This window comes from Carcharhinus amblyrhynchos, chromosome 23, assembly GCF_965287045.1.
Source record: "Carcharhinus amblyrhynchos chromosome 23, sCarAmb.v2.hapA, whole genome shotgun sequence".
Classification (NCBI taxonomy): Eukaryota; Metazoa; Chordata; class Chondrichthyes; order Carcharhiniformes; family Carcharhinidae; genus Carcharhinus; species Carcharhinus amblyrhynchos.
In genome coordinates, this window is record NC_137346.1 from 12,894,969 (window position 1) to 12,915,270 (window position 20,302).

The 20,302-nt window shown below is 44.6% G+C and overlaps 1 long non-coding RNA gene across 1 annotated transcript; it reads right to left on the bottom strand.

Annotated features, from left to right (window-relative positions):
* LOC145357427 (uncharacterized) lies at positions 1 to 19,211 on the bottom strand. Its single transcript, XR_013889291.1, has 3 exons — positions 18,820 to 19,211; positions 1,791 to 1,938; positions 1 to 601 (listed from the first exon to the last, which is right to left on the bottom strand). It is a non-coding gene; the product is annotated as an uncharacterized LOC145357427 (long non-coding RNA).
* Positions 19,212 to 20,302: the final 1,091 nt, after the last annotated feature.

Here is a 20,302-nt window from a genome sequence, read left to right on the forward strand (position 1 = left end):
TCTTATTGAATGGCGGGGCAGGTTCGAAGGGCTAGATGGCCTACTCCTGCTCCTATTTCTTATGTTCTTATGATATGGTTTCTGGAGTTTTAGTTCAGTCGGGCAAGGTTTAGGGGGGATTTGAGGAAAACCATTTTTACTGAGAGAGTAGTAACAGTCTGGAATGTGCTGTCTGGAAGAGCGGTGGAGGCAGGATGCCTCACATCCTTCAAAAAGTACCTGGATGAGTACTTGGCATGCCATAACATCCAAAGCTATGGGACAAATGCTGTTAAGTGGGATTAGGTGGGCAGATCATGGCCTTTCATGTATCAGTGCAAACTCAATGGGCCAAAGGGTCTCTTCTGCACTGTGGTATTCTGTGATTCTGGGCAGAACGGTCAGTGCAGGCTTGGAGGGCCGAAGGGCCTATTCCTGTGCTGTAATTTTATTTGTTCTTTGTTCTTTTAATTACACTCGCAAAACCATGACCAAAGCACAAATTCAAACCACATGGATGGCAGTACTTTTAGAAGGTAACTCACCAGCACCTGTGCGAGTTCAATGAGGGGGGTGAGCAATAAATATGACTGGCCTTGTCAGCAACACCCGAATCCTGTGACTGAAAAAAACTGAAATTGATTGGAACGATTACGTCATAATTTTCTCTGGTGTGTTAACGAAATTATGAACAGAACAGGAAAATCTCTATGTCTGAAATGTCACACAGGAAGGCCCAGTTTCAGGGGCAGGGGACGAAAGGGAGAGAAATTCTATTTTGAGAAGGAAGAATCTATTGCTTCATTCTTTCTGTCCAGGAAGAAGGATTACTCTCAGGGTTTTCTCATCGCTGGCGTATATCCTCTGTCTCACCTTTGTTAGTGTCACAAGGGTGCCACTCAATATAAATGTGAGAAATACATATCTGCTATTAAATTTTATGTAACCAACTTTTTTATCACTTATTTTGAAATTTGTCCAATGTTATAAAGTTGTTTTTCCACTATACCTTTAAACAAATATACCTTAAGTTGGAGCATTTCGAAAGGAAACTTTAAAGATTCTTTCTCCATTGAGAACCTCTCTAAACTGAACCATTTTTGTTCATCAAGAACAATTTTTTTTGATTACACTCCAGCCTCTACTTTCTCAGGAGACTAAGGAAATTTGACATGTCAGCTACGATGCTCACTGACCTTTATAGATATACCACATAGAAAGCATTCTTTCTGGTTGTATCACAGCTTGGTATGGCTCCTGCTCTGCCCAAGACTGCAAGGAACTACAAAAGGTCGTGAACGAAGCCTAGTCCATTATGCAAACCAGTCTCCCAACCATTGCCTCTGTCTGCACTTCATACTGCCTCGGAAAAGCAGCCAGCATTATTAAGGACACCATGCACCCTGTTGTTCTCTTTTCCACCTTATTCCATCTGGAAAAAGATACAAATGTCTGAGGACATGTACCAACCGACTCAAGGACAGCCTCTTTCCTGCTGCCACCAGACTTTTGAATGGGCCTATCTCGCATTAAGTTGATCCTTCTCTACACACTAACTCTGACTGTAATACTACATTCTGCACCCTCTCCTTTCCTTCTCTATGAACAGTATGATATGTCTGTATAGCGCGCAAAATTCTGGCACAACTTCCCAAATAGCACAGTGGGTATACCTACTCCTCATGGACTGCAATGGTTCAAGATGGCAGCTCACCACTACCTTCAAGGGAAATTAGGGATGGGCAATGATTGGTGGCCCTGGACAGTGATGCCCACATCCCAAGAGTGAATAATAGAGAAGATCCACTTACCCCACATAACCTCTCAGCCTGAGTCCTGGGAGCAATAAATAAGCTTTTGCAATACGAATCTGCACTGCAGTAGCTGACTAGTTGCTCCATTGTTGACAAGTACAATTACTTGCCACAAGAGTTGCAGATGGGTTAACACAGTTGTAAGCTGTTGAATGAAACGTTATGCAATGAACGCAATGATTTACGTAACAGGAAAATGTTACAGCCCGGGAACTACAATCCTTGTTTTTGTTATTTGTTTTCTCTTAATGAACTAAATTCATTAAATTTCCGGCCAACAATCAGCTAGATGCTAGGCAAGCCTTTGTAGCTACACTGACCCACTTCTCATTTGTTTATTGTCAAAAAACTCGACATTCTATTAGTTATTGTACAATGTAGTGGTGCAGTGTCTCGAGTTAATGTTTCCTTTTAAGTGGAATTGCACATACCTTATGCATGATAAAAATATGGTACCTTAAATCTAGATACAAATAGAACACAAATGTAAAATTACTTTTCAAAATTTTAATTAAAATCATTGAATGATTGCAGCACAGGAGAAGCTTTTTGGCTTGTCATATTTAAGGAAGATGTGCGTGGGGAAGTTTCTCACGCAGAGAGTGGTGGGTGCCTGGAACGTGCTGCCAGAGGAGTTACACATTAGCAAAATTTAAGAAGCATCTTAATGGGTACACGAACAGGGAGGGAATAGAGGGATACGGACTAAGTAAGGGCAGAAGGTTTTTTTCCCTTACTTTAGTTAGAGCATCATGATTGGCACAGGCTTGGAGGGCCAAAGAGCCTGTTCCTGTGCTGTACTTTCCTTTGTCAGATCTCTTTGAGAGTCAATCATCAAGTCCTATTCTCCGTAGCTGTGCTTTTTTTTCCTTTAGGCAACTATCCAATTTTTTTTTTGAAAGCCGTGATTGAATTAGTCTCCACCGCGCTCTCAGACAGCACATTTCCAGATTCTAACCAATTATAGTGCAAATAAGACTTTTCTCATGTCACCATTGCTCCTTTTGCCAATCACCACAGCGCCTTCTGGTTCTTGATCCTTCCTCTAATGGGAGCTATTCTGTTCCAAATCAGCACGATTTTGAACACGTCTATCAAATTTTCTCTCGACCTTTTCTTCTCCTAGGAGAACTGGCCCAGCTTATCCAATCTGTACACATAACTGAAGTTCCTCATCCCTGGGACTATTCTCTAGAATCCTTTTGGCATCCTTTTTAATTTCTTCACATCCTCCCAAAAGTGGGGTGCCCACAGCTGGATATATTCCAGTTGAGGCAGTGTTTCATACAGGTTTATCGTAACCTCCTTGCTTTTTACTTGATTCCCTTTTTTTATAAAGCCAATGATCCCATTAATCACTTTTTCAACCTATTCTGCCACCTTCAGTAACTTGTGAACATACATCTCCAGGTCTCTCTGCTTCTGACCTGCACCATTTTACAATTGTACTCTTATTTTATGTTGTCACTCATCATCCTTCTTACCAAAATGAATTTTCACACTTTTCTACATTAAATGTAATCTGGCACTCGTCCACTCATTCCACCAACGTGCCTGTGTCCTCTTGGAGTGAATCCTCCTTATAGTTTATAGTACTCCATGAGTTTGATGTTACTCAGAAATGTTGAAATTATGCTTCTCATGGCCGACTTCCAGTCATTAACATACACCCAGAAAAGCCAAAGTCCTAACCCTGACCCCTGTGGAAATTCCGTTATATATCTCTTTCTAGTCTGAAAAACTATTGTTCAGCATTACTCCCTGTTTCTGCCACTCAGCCAATTTTGTGTCTATGTTTCCAACATTCCTTTTATCTCAAGAACTCAAACTTTCCTCACAAGCCTGATGTGTGGCACTTAATTGGTACATATTTGAATGATCAGTTCTTAAGTGGTATTGGTGTAAATTAGATTGAGCTCAGGGGGCAGCACGATAGCACAGTGGTTAACACTGCTGTTTCACACTGCCAGGGACCCAGGTTCGACTCCCGGCTTGAGTCAATGTCTGTGTGGAGTTTGCATGTTCTTCCCGTGTCAACATGGGTTTCTTCTGGGTACTCTGGTTTCCTCCCACATTCTGAAAGATGTGCTGATTAGGTGCATTGACCTGAACTGTGGCGGCTAGGGGAGTTTCACAGTAACTTCATTGCAGTGTGACTAATAAATAAACTTTAAACTTTATAATGCTGACTGTTTTCCATATCCAAGAATTTGCATTACTTAGGGAACAACAATACCAATTCCTTTTGCTGAATCTGTAAGGACATGCATTTCATAGAATCATAGAAACACTACACTGCAGAAGGAGGCCATTCGCACCATCGTGTTTGCACTGACAATAATCCCACCCAGGCTCTATCCCCATCACCCTACATATTTACCCCACTAATCCCTCTAACCTACACATCCTGGAACACTAAGGGACAATTTAACATGGTAGATCAACCTAACCCACACATCTTTGGAGTGTGGGGGGAAACTGGAGCACCTGGACAAAACCCACACAGACACGGGGGAGAATGTGCAAACTCCACAGAGACAGTCACTCAATACTGGGATTGAACTCGGGGTCCCTGGAGCCGTGAGGCAGCAGTACTAACCACGGTGCCACCATGCCACCCTGATCTGTTTTTCTGATGTTGATTGAGGGATGAATATTGGCCAGGATACAGGGATAAACTTCCTAGTGTCATGGGAACATTTACGTCCACAGAAGAGCAGACAGGCCCTGGGTTTAACATCTCATCTAAAACACTCTGTCAGTAGACATTTTCTCAATGATTGAATGGAGTGTTTGCTTTGAATTCTGTGTTGATGTCCTGGGGCTGAATAATAAACACCGCAATCGGGGGCATTTGCTAGTTTGTGGAACATATTGTGGGACCATGGTGACATTGCGAGCCATTCACAATGTTGTCTCACCTGTTTACAATAACACTGTATGCAAGCAGATCAGAGCCAGGAACCTGCCTGACTCTGGGGGGATGGGAGGTATCTCAGGCAGGGTCTCCCTGGCCCTGAGGTGGTCTAAGTGATTCTTTAGGCTTTTACCCTGAACTTTGAGCCTGTCAGATACTTGTCCTGTTTTCTCCATAACGATCCCAGGAACTGACCCATTTGGGACCATTCCTGAAGTTCCTTACAAGAGCCAGACCACCTGTTGCAAAATTTATTTCAGTCCTGATGGAATCAAAGTTTCTTCTTTGGTTTTCCTGTTGGATCTCCACTCTCCCTGCCAAGTTGGGAAATAATAGGCTCAATCAGTTATGAGGCTGTTGTCCCATCAGCAGCCCTGTTGGAGCAACACTGGTTGTTGTGTGTGGTGCAGTCCTGTAATTGAACAAAAGTCATGCTAGTTTAGTCTCCAGGGATGCTGCCAGTTGTTTCCTCACACCATCTTTAAAGGTTTGGCTTGCTCGTTCCGCCAGTCCATTTGACAGTGGGTGATAAGGTGCAGTCTTGACGCATCAGATACCATTCGTTAAGACCCAGGCCAGAAACTCCAAGGTGTTTTATGAAGATAGTCTAGACCCTCAGTTTTTACATTTGAATTTGGCACAGGTGTTTCACTCCAGGTATGATTCAAGTGACCCACTAAGAAACCTTTATCAAACAAAGTTTATTTAAGAACACAGTTCTTAGCTCAGCGGGCAGCACGGTGGCACAGTGGTTAACACTGCTGCCTCACAGTGCCAGGGACCTGGGTTCGATTCCCTGCTTGGGTCACTGTCTGTGTGGAGTCTGCACGTTCTCCCAGTGTCTGCGTGGGTTTCCTCCCACAGTCCAAAAGATGTGCTGGTTAAGTGCATTGGCCATGCTGAGAAAAAGTTATCCCTCTGTGTACCTGAACAGGTGCTGGAGTGTGGTGACTGGGGGATTTTCACAGTAACTCAATTGCAGTGTTAATGTGAGCCTACTTGTGACACTAATAATGAAACTTAAAAAACATTAAAATATAATGAAAAGAATTCGCATAACTTTTACCAATTACAAAATTCAGACATGATACAGTACATGATACAGTACAAACCTTAACAGCTAGCTATCTCTGTTGTTCCAAATTAAACACCATCCCAGAGACATACAACCAGACTTGGCACAAAAAAAAAGTATGCCCTTATGTGATGCTGGATTTTCAGCTTATAACGCTTGCTGTGAATTGGTCCTTTGAATGTTGGATTAAATCTCGGAGGCTTCCCTGTCCAGGGACTTGCCAGAAAGCCTCTGGAGACAGAAAGGGACACTGCCTTCTTCCAACAGCTTCCAACAACAACTAAACTGAAACAGAGAGAGGGGAAAAGCACCGTTACTGCTCTCCACTTCAGGCTACACTGAAAAGCAGAACTAAAAGCTAGACTTTTTTATGAAGCATAGCTGTACCTATTCACATGACATAAACTGCCAATCAAACTCCACTCAGCTTGAAAATCATTAAAAGCCACAGGACCCTGCATTAGGCCAGATTAAAATCAACTTGATATCAATTGTACTGCTACAGTAACAATTAGAGACACCGATCACAGATATCTCAGTGTCAATAAAATTGCTATGTCCTGCTTGAAAAATCTACAGAGAAACTTGATTAAAACACGTTTCTTAAAGGCACAGTCTTGTCACACATCAGAGAGCCCGAAATTCTGGAAATCACCACCAGTGAAGGCCATAGCGTTACCAGAAACCAGGACTTCCAGTATTCCGTGTATGCTGAAGCTTTGCTACAATTTCTCGATCATAGTCTGAATAGTCATGGAGCCCATTTGGTGCATTTGGAGTGTGGGTCCACCATGATTAAAAACATGGAACCCATAAAGGGATTTACAAAGTCCACATGCACATGCACCCATGACCTGCCAGGCCATTCCCATGGGTATTGGGAGGCGGATGGTGGGAAGTTTTGATTTCTCTGGCACATATCACATTGCTTTACCAAGTCCATGATGTCGAAATCAAGACAGGCCCACCAGATGTAACTCCTGGCCAGCATATTCATTTTTGATATTTCCAGGTCGTTCTGTTAACGTTGGATGTTATCCTGGAGGTAGAACAATTACTGGTACCCCAAAGAACGATCCCATTCTCAACAATGAAGCAGGATTTCATTTCTTTGGAAGATCTTCCTTGGAATCCACTATGGGAGGGAAGGTTGTTGACGAAGCAATTTAAGTTGGTTGGGCCTAGGACACTGTCCTGAGGAACTCCTGTTGTGATTTCCGGGGACTGAGTTGATTGACCTTGAACCACCAGAACCATCTTCCTTTATGCCAGGTACGACTCGAATGAGTGGAAAGTTTTCCCAGATTTTCACTGACTCCAGTTTTACTAAGGTGCCTTCGTGCCATGCTTGGTCAAATGCTGTCTTGACTTTAAGGGCTGTCACTCTCTCATCTCACTTCTGGAGTTCAGCTCTTTTGTCCATCCTTTGGACCAAGGTTGTAATGAGGTCAGGAGCAGAGTGGTCCCGTGTAACCTAAACTGAGCGTCAGCAACAGATTATTGCTAAGTTAATGGCACTTGACAGCACCGTCCCCTTCCATCACTATGATAATGATTCAGAGTAGACTAATGGGGCAGTAATAGGCTAGGTTGGATTTGTCCTGCCTTTTGTGGATAGGACACACATGGGTATTTTTCCATATTGCTGGCAGATACCAGCTTTACAGCCCTACTGGAACAGCTTGGCAGTGGACACAGCTAGTCCTGGAACACATGTGTTCTGTACTTTTGCTGGAATGTTATCATGGCCCACAACATTCTCTGGGCCATGATAACACGCCTTCAGCTGTTTCTTGACATCACATGGAGTGAATCGAATCGGCACAGGACTAGCACCTGTGATGTTGGGGATTTTAGGAGGAAGCCAAGACGGTTCTACTCACTTGGCACTTCTGGCTAAAGATTGTTGCAAATGCTTCAACCTTATCTTTTGCACTGATGTGCTAGGCTCCCAATCATTGAGGATGGGGATTTTTGTGGAGTCTCCTCTTCCTCCAGTGAGTTCATAGAATCCTATAGGGCAGAAGGAGGCTATCCGGCCATTGAATCTGCACTGACCGCAATCCCAGCCAGGCCTTATCCTCATAACCCGATGCATTTGCCCTAGCTAGCCCCCCAACACTAAGGGCAATTTAGCATGGCCGATCCACCTAACCTGCACATCTTTGGACTGTGAGAGGAAACTGGAGCACCCGGAGGAAACTCATGCAATCACATGGAGATCCACACAGACAGTGATCCAAGCTGGAATTGAATGCGGGTCCCTGGCACTGTGAGGCAGCAATGCTACCTACTGTGCCACCGTGCCGCCCCGCGTTTAATTGTGCACCACAATTCGCAACGGGATGTAGCAGGACTGCAGAGCTTTGATCTGATCTGTTGGTCATGGGATCACTTAGCTCTGTCTATCACATAAGAACATAAGAAGTAGGAGCAGGAGTAGGCCATCTAGCCCTTCGAGCCTGCCCCGCCATTCAATAAGATCATGGCTGATCTGAAGTGGCTGAGTTCCACTTTCCCGCTTTCTTCCCATAACCCTTAATTCCCTTGCCTACCAAAAACCTACCTACCCGTGACTTAAATATATTTAGTGAGGTAGCCTCCACCACTTCAACGGGCAGAGAATTCCAGAGATCCACCACCCTTTGAGTGAAGAAGTTCCTCCTCAACTCCGTTCTAAACTGCCCCCCACTTATCTTGAGGCTGTGCCCTCTAGCCCTGCTGTCCTTTCTGAGCGGGAAGAATCTCTCTACCTCTACCCTATCCATCCCCTTCATTATCTTATACGTCTCTATAAGATCCCCCTCATCCTTCTAAACTCCAACGAGTACAGACCCAGTCTATTTAGTCTCTCTTCACAGACCAACCCCCTCATCTCCAGTATCAGCCTAGTGAACCTCCTCTGCACTCCCTCCAAGGCCAAAATATCCTTGCGCAAGTGGGGCAACCAAAACTGCACACAGTACTCCAGCTGTGGCCTCACCAGTGCCCTGTACAGTTGCAGCAAGATCTCCCTGCTTTTATATTCTATCTCCCTCGCTTTAAAGGCCAGCATCCCATTCGCCTTCTTGATCACCTGCTGCACCTGCAGACTGGGTTTCTGCGACTCATGCACAAGGACCCTCAGGTCCCTCTGCACCATAGCATGCTGCAGCTTTTCGCCCTTTAAATAGTAATCCCTCCTACTATTATTCCTGCCAAAGTGGATAACCTCACACTTGCTAACATTATACTCCAACTGCCAGGTCCTCGCCCACTCGCTCAGCCTATCTAGATCCTCTGCAGACTTACCACACCCTCCGCACAATTTGCTTTTCCACTCATCTTTGTGTCATCAGTAAGTTTCGACACCCTACACTCAGCCCCCTCCTCCAGATCATCTATATAAATGGTAAATAGCTGAGGCCCCAGCACCGATCCTTGCGGCACTCCACTAGTTACCAACCACCAATCAGAATAGCACCCATTGATACCAACTCTCTGCCTCCTATTAGACAGCCAATCCTCTATCCACGCTAACACCTTACCCCCAACTCCATGCCCCCTAACCTTCTGAAGCAACCTTTTGTGCGGCATCTTATCAAATGCCTTCTGAAAATCGAGAAACACCACATCCACCGGTTCCCCTCTATCTACCGCACCAGTCACATCCTCATAGAATTCCAATAAATTTGTCAAACACGACTTCCCCTTAATGAATCCGTGCTGCGTCTGCTCTAACAAACAATTCTTCTCTAGGTGCCTCGCTATTTCTTCTTTGATGACGGATTCCAACATTTTTCCAACAGCAGACGTTAAACTAACTGGCCTATAATTCCCTGCCTTTTGCCTGCTACCTTTTTTAAACAGCGGCGTGACATTAGCCGTTTTCCAATCTTCCGGCACTTCCCTGGAATCCAGCGAAGTTTGGTAAATAATCACTAAGGCATCTATTATCACCTCTGCCATTTCCTTCAGAACCCTGGGATGCATTCCATCCGGTCCTGGGAACTTGTCCACCATCAGTCCCGCTAGTCGATCAAGCACTACCTCTCTAGTGACAGTAATCGCATTCAGGCCCTCAACTCCTACCATCCTTCTATCTTTAATATCTGGCAAACTATTTGCGTCCTCCTCCGTGAAGACCGAGGCAAAAACTTATTTAAGGCCTCAGCCATTTCCTCATCTCCCACCACTAAATCCCCCCTCTCATCCTCTAAGGGTCCAACATTCACTCTAGCCAGCCTCCTCCTCTTTATATATTTGTAAAAACTCTTACTGTCCTTTTTTATATTTCATGCTAGTTTAGCTTCATAGTCTATCCTTCCTTTCTTTATCAATGCTACTTTCAGTGTTTGGAATGCAAGTAGTCCTGAATTGTAGGTGCACCAGTTTGATACCTCATTTTTAGGTATGTCTTGTGTTGCTCCTGGCATTTCCTCCAGCTTTGAACCAGCATTGACCTCCTGGTTTGATGTTAATGGTAGAATGCAGGATCTGATGGGCCATGAGGTTACAGATTGTGGATACCTAGTTTTGATTTGCTAGATCTGTTTGAAATCTATCCCATTGAGTATGGTGTTAATTTTTTTTTAGTTCACATGTAGGACTTGGGCATTGCTGGCGCCAGCATTTATTGCCCATCCCTAGTTGCCCTTGAGAAGATGGTGGTGAGCGGCCTTCATGAATCGCTGCAGTCCATGTTCTGTGGGTTGACCCAAGTGCCATGAGGGACAGAATTCCAGGATTTTGACTCAGTGACTGCGAAGGAACAATAATATATTTCCAGGTCAGGATGGTGAGTGGCTTGGAGGGGAACTGGCAGATGATGGTGTTCTCATGCATCTGCTGCCCTTGTCCTTCTAGGTGAAAGTGGTCGTCGGTTGGGAAGGTGCTGTCTAAAGATCTTTGGTGAATTGCTGCAGTGCATCTTGTAGATAGTACACACTGCTACTGAACACCGGTGGTGGAGGGATTGAATGTTTGCAGATGTGGTGCCAATCAAGTGGGCTGCTTTGTCCTGGATGATGTCAAGCTTCTTGACTGTTGTTGGAGCTGCACCTATCCAGGCACGTGGGAAGTATTCCATCACACTCCTGACTTATGCCTTGTAGATGGTGGATAGGCTCTGGGGAGTTACTCGCCGCAGTACTCCTAGCTTCTGACCTGCTCTTGTAGCCATTGTGTTTATGTGGTGGGTCCAGTTGAGTTGCTGGTCAATGGTAACCCCAAGGATGTTGACAGTGGGGGAATCAGTGATGGTTACACCATTGAATGTCAAGGGGCGGTGGTTAGAATGTCTCTTAATGGTGATGGTCATTACCTGGCATTTATGTGGCACAAATGTTATTTGCCACTTGTCAGCACAAGTCTGGATATTGTCCAGATCTTGTGCCACACAATACAATGAAAGAGATCCTCAGTATGAAGCTGAGACTTTGTCTCCACAATGACTATGCAGTGGTCTGTCCCACCACTACTGTCATGGACAGCTGCATTTGCAACAGGTAGACTGGTGAGTGTCCAGTTGATTTATAACTGGACGGAATATCTCTAAATGGATCAACATCTGTAACTTTTACTTATCAAAGTTCGAGGAACAGTGTCACAGGATTAGTTTTAACAACAAGAAAATACATTTATTACACGTGAAAAAAACAGATTATAATACAATATTCCATTACTCCCCATTCGGCTTCACAAATCACATACAGGTTTTATGAATAATACAGATGTCAAAGTGTGCTTGATGCTACCATGGTCTCATTAGCACACAGTTCTCCTCAGAATCTCTCCAGATGATTGTCTTAGAGAGTTTCCAAACTCCACCCCCAAAATACACTTTAAAATCTCCTCTCGTAGCAATACTTCACTTAGTGATTTTGCAATCCAGACTCCAGTCCAGATTTTACAAATGACATTTTTAAACAAATATCAAGTGGGGGGATCAAGAGAGGTGAAGTTGAGTCATTAGTGTACCTGTGGATCCAGAGGAATGGTATTGGCACATTTACTTTATTTAATATTGTCACAAGTAGACTTACATTAACACTGCAATAAAGTTACTGTGAAAATCCCCTAGTCACTACATTCTGGCGCATGGAGGGAGAATTTAGCATGGCAATGCACCTAACCAGGAGTTAGACCATGGGAGGAAACCCGCGGAGACATGGGGATAACGTGCAAACTCCACACAGAGCCAGGAATGGAACCCGGGTCCCTGAGGCTGTGAGGCAGCAGTGCTAACCACTGCACCACCATGCCACCCGTACAGTGATGTTTATAAGATTGATGTTTGCCCTTCAAGCCCAGGGACTCTAAATTGGTGTGGTTGGTGTGATCAGATCTAGAAAGGAAAAAAATTGTTGGTTTTTCAGCTAATCTGTGTGCAACATTGGTTTAAAAAAATTTACTAATACTTGTGGGAGTGTATTTAGTCCAGTTAAATACAATCACTTTGCAACAACATCAAAGCAAATTCCATTGTTTGAACTAGTGCGCAAATGGTGCATAATAAATTAAGTGGCTGGATAACTCTGGTATCTGATATGCAAGTCATGAGTACAAAGTACCTATTTGCTGAGTAAAGTGGTTAACTTCAAGTAAACAGATCCCTTGCAATTCTTTGTGACTGAAAAAAGTAGGCATCTGGACGACACCCATGGTATGACTTTGGTAGTTTGCAGAAGAAAGATAGTGGCCATTTGACCTACTCTTTGCCAGAACAATCCAAACTAAATACTACAGCCCTGCTCTCAAAAATACTACGTCCCTTCCCAAAGCTTTGCATCTTCATTCTATCTTAATGGATACAACAGTCTCTGTTGCAACAAAAAAGGATTTTATGCTCCAACAAGTCTTAAGTGAAGAAATTTCTCTCAACATCCCTCCTTATTTCCTCAGTGACAATCTTAAATTGACGGTTCCTCATTACAGACTTCCCACACTTTCTCTGCTGGATTATATAGTGTTGCTGGTAGACACGGTTCTTCACTGGGAAATCAAGCTATTCCCCTTTGCTATAGACTCAAATTCCCTCTACACTGTTTGTTTAAATATCTGTATTACAATCTGACATTTTTTTGAACAGACTTGCCAATTTTGTGCCAATTTATGTAATATTAGGCAGTTTTTCACCATAAGCCCACATAGAGTAGAAATATGCAAAATAAATTTTATATAGGACTCATAGAATCATAGAATTCTTACAGTGCAGAAGGAGGCCATTCTGCCCATTGAGTCTACACCGACACAATCCCACCCAGGCCCTATTCTCGTAACCCCACACATTTACCCTGCTAAGCCTAACATTAAAGTCAGTTTAGCATGGCCAATCAATCTAACCCGCACATCTTTGGAGTGTGGGAGGAAATTGGAGCACCTGGAGGAAACCCACGGAGACACAAGGAGAATGTGCAAACTCCACACAGACAGAGACCCGAGGCCAGAATTGAACCCAGGTCCCTGGTTCTGTGAGGCAGCAGTGCCACCATGCTGTCCACTCTTACAGACAGGATGAAAGACTGTCTATGCTATCAGTAGGCTGGATTTTGATTTCTTAAGATTAAAGTCCAACTCAATGCCTTATCAGTGTATGGCATTTATTATTTAACTCATCATATCTGCTTCCTATAATATTCTCCTGCTCCATGCACTATTATCTTATAAAAGTCTCAATGCAGACGGAGTCCTTCATCCTATTGTACCTCCTCCAGCATTAGCTTCACATTAGAATGGTCTAATTCAGTCTCGGTGGCTTCCCTGATATAAAGGCAATTACTGCGGATGCTGGAATCTGAAACAAAAACAGAAATTGCTCGAAAATCTCAGCAGGTCCGATCCCAACTGTGGAGCTCTGAGGAAGGGTCGTCCTGACTTAAAACATTGGCTCTATTCTCTCTCCCAGGTTGCCAGACCTGCGGAGATTTCTTAGCCTTTTCTGTTTTCATAGAATCATCGAATAAAATTACTGCAGTGCAGAAGGAAGCTGTTCAGCTTATCGAGTCTGAACTGACAACAATCCCACCCAGGCCCTATCCCCGTAACCCCACATAATCCCCCCTGACACTAAGGGACAACCTCACCCAGACCAGTTCCCTGTAACCCCAAGTATTTACCCTGCTAATTCCCCCAACCTATACACCTTGGGACACTAAGGGGCAATTTATCATGGCCAATGCACCTAACCCGCACATCTTTGGAGAGTGGGGGGAAACTGGAGCACCCGGAGGAATCCCACACAGACACGAGGAGAATGTGCAAACCCCACACAGACAGTGACCCGAGGCCGGAATTGAACCCGGGTCCCTGGCACAGCAGTATTAACCACTGTGCCACCATGCTGCCCCAATTTTGTTTCGGTGGTTTCCTTGTCTACTTAAAAAAAAATTCCTCTTGAAGTATGTGTCTGATGTTGTGCTTGAACATTCCGCATTCTAATAATAGCTGTGTGGAAAAACTGTTGTCTCGTCCAGAGGACAGGAAGGAAAATATATATCTACATCAAATTTGTTATTTTATAAAATGCTTTTGTTTTACAAATGGACAAAAGGCTTTATCCTGATAGGCCTGGCTGCCCATGACTCATTCTAGCCTTCAGAAAACCAGCAAAGACCTCATTATAGTTAGAGAGGCTGTAATAGAATCCCATTCAGCCCACTGAGTACTGACCACAATCCCGCCCAGGCCCGATTCCCAGAACATCACACAATTACTTTGCTAATTCCCCTGACACTAAGGTAAATTTAGCATGGCCAATCAACCTAACCAGTGCATCTTTGGAGTGTGGGAGGAAACCGCAGCACCTGGAGGAAACCTACACAGACATGGGGTGAATGTGCAAACTCCACACAGGAATTGAATCTGGGACCCTGGTACTGTGAGGCTGCAGTGCTAACCACTGTGCCACCGTGCTGCCCTGTTAGCAGTTCTTGGTGGCTGCAGAAAATCAAAATTCAAACAAATGCATAAACATTTCTAAGGCAGAGTTCTGACCAAAAGATGGGGACCGGAATTTTACCACCTTGCTCACCATAGGAATCGGAGCAGGTGAGAAGTGGACAATGGAAATGTCCGCTGACCTTGGGCGGGATTTTATGGTTTTGGGGTGAGCGAGGCTATAAAATCCCACCCAGTAGGTCTACTGAGACAAAAGGGACCCTGACTGCTCTACTAATCAACTCAAGATTCCAGACCTAGGCGAATACACCCTCTTATATCGAACTGTTCTTGGGGCTGTGGTGGCAAGGCTAGCACTTATTGCCCTTCTCTAGTTGCCTTTGTGCAGGGTGTTGGTGAACCACCTCCTTGGACTGTTGTGGTCTATGTGGTGTTAGCATACCCACGGTGCTCTTAGGGAGGAAGTTCTAGAATTTTGATCCATCAACAGTGATAAGCGACTTGGCAGTGGACCTTGCAGTGTTCCTATGCATCTGCTGCTCCTTTTCTAATCTAGGTGGTAGAGGTTGTGGGTTTGGGATGCGCTGTACCTCTGGATTCAAGTCCAAGAAACAGGTTAGATTTTCAACACAACCAAGCTGTTGTAGAGAGGGCCCACATAGAGTTTTGGTGGAGTTGGCAAGACTGGGGTTGGGTTAGGACTGTGCAACTTATGAAATTGCACCAAACCCATTCATCAAATATCAGGTAAAGTGCCCTTGTTCTACTAAAGTATTGGGAAGCTTTTATGAATTACCTTGCTAAAAGGGCAGCATGATGGTATAGTGGTTAGCACTGCTACCTCACAGTGCCAGGGTCCCAGGTTCAATTCTGGCCTCAGGTCACTATCTGTGCAGTTTGCACTTTCTCCATGTGTCTGCAAGGGTTTCCTCCAGGTGCTCTGGTTTCCTCCCACAGTCCAAAGTTGTGCGGGTTAGGTTGATTGGCCATGGTAAATTGCATCTTAGTGTCAGGCGGAATCGGCAGGTTAAATGCGTGGGGTTATGGGAATTGGGATTGTGGTTGGTGCAGACTCGATGGGTCGAATGGCCTCCTTCTGAACTGTAAGGATTCTATGAAGATCATTGAGAATGATTTATGAGGAGCATTGACAGAGCTTAATCATTTGGTTGAGACAGACATGTAATTTGGGAGAAGAGGGAAATGGAGAAAACTATTAGTCAAACTAAATGTGTGTACTGATTCATCTAGTGAATCCGCAGCTGACCAGCCTCTTGTTTGATTCCATAGGTTTTTGAGAACAGCCAACAGTTAAACAGGCAATTCAATTTGGTCAAAGATCAACACAGATATGACTGCTGGGGATGCCATACAAGTAAAGACTGGGAAATCTTTTTTCTTTCACAGATTTATCAATAAGGGTGGATGATTTGCTGTCTAATTTGAACAATGTCACTTGACTTTAAAACTTGGTAGTGCTTAAAGTGTAGCATTTCCATCCTGATTATTTTTCACTTTAGGAGGGTTTTTTGATGCTTTTTTCATTTCATTGATGTGAGAGCAAAAAAAAACTTCTTTAAAAGAATTTCTAAAAGGCAGCTGTGCTGAAGGAAGGGTGATCCTGTTATCTGGCGGTTGTACAATTGAGTTCCTTATAATTATGTACAGCTGTCAGACGCTAATTGGAGTCACATTGCAGAGGTGTTTGAATAGAAACCAGGTGTTTCCTCTTAATGAGACCTCCCATCCCTGCCCTCACACCCCTCCTTCCCCTCACCCTCCCCCCCACCCCCATCCCCTCCCACACCCCCCTTCCCCTTCCAGCCACCTCTCCCCTTTCCCCCACAACCCGCCCCCTTCCCCCATCCCCCCACTCCTCCTCCCCACCCCTCCCACTTCCACTCCCCACGCCCCTCTACCTCCCCAAATGCAAGCACTGCTCGTCGACACACTCACCCCGCCAGCAACCCCCTTTCTCGCCCCCCACCCCTCCCACCCCCTCTGCCCATCCCCTCCCCCCAAACCCCTCCCCGCCCACCCAACCTCCCCACCACCCCCTTCCCCTCCTTCCCCCATCCCTTCCCCACCCCACCCCCTGTTAAAATAATAAGAGATTTTCCCTCCCTAACAGCACTGTGGGTGTACCTACACAACATGGCTTGGCTCTCCAGCAGCTTCTAAAGGATAGTTAGAGATGGACAATAAATACTGGCCGAGCCAGTAATGCCCATATCCAGTGGAGGTATAGAAACAAATACTGATCATGGGAATTCAGCATTCTTGGATATTATTCAGGGTCTTAACATAATTTATTTTAACCTGGCTACAACTTGACTGCACAGACTGTACCTCTTAAATTAAACCCAAAAACCTAAGAAGCGTAGTTTCGCTGTTTTAAGATAATGTCTGACTTGGCAGTGACATTTGTAATGAGGCTGATTCCCATTGTAACAGATTCTATCTGCAATGTTTGTAATTTCAGATATTAAATTGGATGCTATGCACATGTTCGAATACTGAGTTATGCTTTTTGCTTCCATCTTGTGGTCATTTTGATAACCCATTTATAGATTACAATGCCTTTCTCAGTTTATGTCTAAATTTAGTGATATATTCTAAAAAGAATGTTACTAACAAAAGATTGGAAATATTTGATCTAAGTATATTTCACTGAATTTTCCTGGTGCACAAGTGATTTAGTAGAACGAACATCGCTATTTAAAGGGTTAACAGAATGTTCATTTCCAGCCCAGCCATCTGGAACCTTGACATTTGTTCTGATTTATATCAAACCTGACAGGCATTTGAATCAAACATTCTTACTGGTCTGGATGTTGTGAAATTGCACGCCATTGAATAATTGTGATTTTAAAAAAAATTGGTGAATCTTTGCGCTCATCAAGGTTGGTGCTGGGGCATGTTCGAACATTAATCTTCAGACAACGATCATCACTCTCAAGCAATGCCAGATGAAGAATAGAACAGGCAACTGCAACCTAAAGCATGTTCTACTCTGTCCCATCAATATCCCTTAGTTGCAAAATAGAAAAAAAACATAGAAGTACATCATTTCTATTTCACGCAGCAACTATCTGAATAATAACCAGCCTTTCTGTCAAAGTCTTGCACACTTTTCAATATATGGAAAACTGACATCTTACATTCAACTTCTATCAGACTTTCAGTCAGTTGGTTTTGACCTAAGTTCCCAAAGGTAAAGATCCCTGTGTACCAACTTACTCCCTTTAAAATCCATTTGTGTGCAACCCACCCCAGCCTCCCCTCAAACCAGATTGTGCCGCTACTAACAGATGGTTGCTATGGCCCTCACTTTTTATTCCAACTAATTTGCTATGTGGAAGTGCCTGACTCTTCCTCAGTAGAGCTGGGCATTGAGGATTTGCGACGCGTCATGGGGGGATCACAAGTGTAAACACTCATCCAATACAATGGCAGACACAATACAATATGCTGCAGCATCCATAGAATCCCTACAGTAAAGGAGGCCATTCGGCACATTGAGCTTGCACCAACAACAATCCCAGCCAGGCACTATCTCTGTTACTCCATGTATTTACCCTGCTAATCTCTCTGACACTAAGGGGTCTTTGAGTGTGGCCAATCAATACAATCCGCACACATGCCCCATCTATTGAAAAATATTTTAAAGTTTAATGATTAGTGTCACAAGTACATTAACACTGCAATGAAGTTACTGTGAAAATCCCCTGGTCGCCACACTCTGGTACCTGTTTGGGTGCACTGAGGGAGAATTTAGCATGGCCAATGTACCTAACCAGCACATCTGCCAAACTATGGGAGGAAACCAGAGCACCCAGAGACATGGGGAGAATGTGCAGACTCCGCACAAACAGTGAGCCAATCCAGGAATCGAGCCTCAGTCCCAGATGCTGTGAGACAGCAGTTTGCTCTAAAAAGGCAGAATGACACCTGAAGTATTGCCACCGTATAGGTGCTGACAGACCAATTTTGAACACTTCCAGATTATTTTTGTTTTTTTGTTGTAGTTTTTCATTTGATAGTCAAGCTTTAAAACAAGTTATCGCAGGAACTATCTACAAGGGTGGCAGAGTTGTTACACAAGCCTACTCGTGACACTAATAAATACATTTTAAACTTAAATAAAGAGAGCTAACCATCAGGAAATGTTGACCTTCAGGTAGAGCTGGCCATCAGGAAGAGCTGACCATCAGGAAGAGCTGGCCATCAGGAAGAGCTGGCCATCAGGAAATGTTGACTTTCAGGCAGAACTGGCCATCAGGAAGATCTGGCCATTGGGAAATGCTGACCTTCAGGTAGAGCTGGCCATCAGGAAGAGCTGACCACCACGAAGAGCTGGCCATCAGGGGGATCTGTCCATCAAGGAAGAGCTGGCCATCAGGGGGATCTGTCCATCAAGGCAGAGCTGGCCATCAGGGGGATCTGTCCATCAAGGCAGAGCTGGCCATCAGGGGGATCTGTCCATCAAGGCAGAGCTGGCCATCAGGGGGATCTGGCCATCAGGGGGAGAATTCCAAATGCAAACATTAGCTCCGGTAGCCAAGGCACCAGCAGTTGATTGACGTCACGTTTACGTCACGCGCACGCTCAGCTGTTGTGTGACGTCATCGCGCAAGCGGGACGTCGGCTTCCCGCGCGCTGGCATCGCGCCGTTGAGCTGGGCGCCATGTTTTGCCGAGAGCCGGGAGGAGCATTCGAGGAGCCGATTCCCCTCAGCAGCCTCTGAGGCACCGAAGAGCAAACTAGCACCCCCTCACTCACACTGAAAGCGATCATTAATCAGGATTTATGCCCACATCTGTCGCAAAAAAGTAGTTTGTTGCTTCTGTACTTGGCGGCTTGGTGCCCTGCATGAAAAGGTAATTCGGGAGTGACTCAAGCAGGCCAGAGGCCATCTACTTGAAATGCTAATTAACTCTCCCTTTTTACCCTTCTGCAGATGCTACCTGACCTGCGCACCATTTTATGTCCTTTAACAATTTCTCACCTGGCCACTTACAGCGTTGCAGCAAAATGGACTTTTATTAATGTCACAAGTGGGCTTGCAATAACACTGCAATGAAGTTATTGTGAAATTCCCCTAGTCGCCACACGCAGGCACCTGTTCAGGTGCACTGAGGGGAGAATTTAACATGGCTAATGCGCCTAACCAGCACATCTTTCAGACTGTGAGAGGACCCCAGAGCACCCAGAGGAAACCCACGCAGACACAGGGAAAACATGCAGACACCACACAGACAGTGACCCAAGCCAGGAATTGAACCTGGATCCCTGGTGCCATGAGGCAGCAATGCTAACCACTGTGCCACTATGCACTTGGCCAGCTTTGGTTCCAGTTTTCAGAGTGTATTAGAATCAGAGTTATACAGCACAGAAATGGGCCCTTTGGCCCAAGTCGTCCATACCAACCTGGTTTCCTAAACTGAACTAGCCTCGTTTTCCTGTGTTTGGCCTTATCCCTCTAAACCTTTTCCATCCATGGGAAACTGATTCCAGGTAACTGACTTCACAATCCGGTTTCCCCTCTGAGGGGCAAAATTATACGTCCAGGGCTAGTAAGTGCTGCTCATGGGAAAACACAAAAAAGTGACTATATAGTGTTTGTGTTAACAGGCTTAC